The sequence below is a fragment of the Tuber melanosporum genome, assembly GCF_000151645.1.
Source record: "Tuber melanosporum whole genome shotgun sequence assembly, scaffold_164, strain Mel28".
In the NCBI taxonomy this organism is placed as follows: Eukaryota; Fungi; Ascomycota; class Pezizomycetes; order Pezizales; family Tuberaceae; genus Tuber; species Tuber melanosporum.
The window spans coordinates 23408-25822 of NW_003298824.1; positions in this window are offsets into that span (position 1 = coordinate 23408).

Sequence of the window (2415 nt, forward strand, 5' to 3'; positions counted from 1 at the left end):
CCAGACAAATTCTGCATTTCCGGTAAGGTCTGTGAGCGGCGCTGTTACAGTGGCATGGTGTAGGAGGAACTGGGAAACATAGTTGACTAGTGCGAGGAATCGGATGAGTTCTTTTTGATTCCGGGGTATTGACCATTCTGTTAAACAAGCTATTTTTCCTGGAGCTGCGTGTATTCCTGCATCATCGATAACATGTCCTATGATATCGAGTTTATCGGCAAACAGAATTGATTTGTTTCTGCTAGCTTAAAATTTAGCTTCCCTTAGTTTGGTACAAACCAACCCTATATGGTAGGCCTGTTCTATTTCGGTATTTGAGAAGATGAGAATATCGTCAATGTAGACCCAAACAAAATGGTGGAGGTATTCGCTCAGGAGGTTTTCCATAATTCGCATAAAGGTGGCAGGGGCATTCATATCACCTTGTAACATAACTCGGCTCATGAAACTTCTGAAGGGCGTTTTGAAACTGTTGTAGCGTTCGCTTGCTGGGCCTAACCTTGTTTTGGAAGTAGGCATCGCTTAGGTCAATCTTACTTCGGAATCTAGCCCGTCCAACTGCATTTAGGATGTGGGTTTAGTTTGGGATAGCGGAGCTGTCCATAACCGTGTTTTCGTTCCGTAACATAAGGTCAACCAAAGGGCGGATTCTTTTACCATCTGCTTTGGGTTGAACAAACATAGGAGCGGCACCTGGGGCTTCTGCCCGGTAGATGACTCCTCTTCTTTGTTGTTGGTTGATCCAATCACAAAGTGGGCTTTTGTATACGTCAGGAATAGAGTAGGTGGGTTGGCTTTTTAGATTAGAGGGATCTCGGAGGCAGATGGGGTGATTCGCCTCTCTCATAGGCGGTAGTTCCGCGGGTATTTGATCAGGAAACACATCAGAGTACTCATCCAATAGTCGTAGGGCAGTTGCTTCACAGACTACTGCTCGGTTTTCTCCACATGTTGGCTTGCATGAGACTCTAACCTTCTGTTTTGGGAAATCGATAGTTGATTCCCCACTGCTGATTATAGCTTTGTGGCGATTCAGGAATGGGATGCCTATCAGGGCATCGTATTTGGCTAAATTTTCAATCAGCATTTCCTGGGGGGGTAGTATAGCAGAACTAAGTCGAATAGTCGCAGAACATGTTTTATGGCTTGTGGATCGTGATCCTTTTACTGCCCTATTGACTGCTATGGGTTGGTTAAGGTCTCGGGTTGGGAGTCCATGGACAGAGACAAAGGCATTACTGATCATATCTCTTCCGATTGCGCCAGTGTCGAATAGGACTCAAGCCCTTTTGCTATTGATGAGGAGAGCACCTTCCACAGCGGTATGTGCTTTCAATGTAGCCGGAGGTCGAACATTGTTGCATTCCACATCGATATACCCGATATGGATCTCTTCATGTTCACTTGATTGGGCGTTATTGGTTTCAACATTGTTGGCCGACGCCTCTTGCTTAATTACCTTTCCTTTTCCTTTCGTTGTAGGACAGTTCTTTGCCATGTGTCCTGTTTTTCCACATTCAAAACATTCTCCCTTTTGCCGTCTCTATTCTTTGGAGGATTTGGTTTTCTTCTTGAAAACCCATGGGGTATCGTCTTCAGAGTTGCTGGAGGCTTTGGGTCACGGCTGGCGGTTCCTACTAGTTGATGTCTGTGTTTTGTAGGCCTTGGTTTCATGGAGAATGGCGTCCTTTCGTTCTGCTATAGCAATTATTACTGTAATACCATCGTTGTCTTCCTCGAGTGGTTCTACTTCACGCCGGAGGGTAGGGTGCATGGTGTCGTACAATGGTCGCTTCAGGATGTATTTGGAGATGCTTCCTCTCTCCAATCGGTCTTTATACATTATCAGGTCCGTAGCTACATCGGTAATTCACTTGACATGTATTCCGTTAACTTGCTGGAGCTGGTTGAATTTGTTGTATAGGAGGTCGTTGGTTATAGAGGATTGGAATCGTAGTTTCTGATAATCGAGAACTGTATATCCTGTTAATCTTACATTTCCGCCGAAATCCTTATAGCATTGGTGGTATGTGTCGGTTGCCTTTCCTTCACAGAATAATCCAATGATAAGTCCAGTTGTAGGGTCTTCCACATCTTTTCCTTGTAAGAGTAGGAAGTGTGAGAGTTCTGTTGCCCATCGTTGAAAGGCTTCAGGTTTGAGGTCTTTTCCTTCTCCTGTGAACTTTGCTGGGAGCTGGAGTTTGAACTTAGGGGGTTCAAATGCTGCGGGAACCTCCTCTTCTTCAGGCCTTGCCCGAGATTTCGCTCCTCCAGAAGGCCCTCCTCCTGTACTGGCCATTTCTGATTCGCTACTGGATTCGGGGTCATTTGGAGGTTCAAAGGAAGGCTTCTTTGCTGGAGTAGAGGGGAAGTCTCCTGGAGGTTGTGTATCTTCCGTGTTTGCAGGATCGCCGG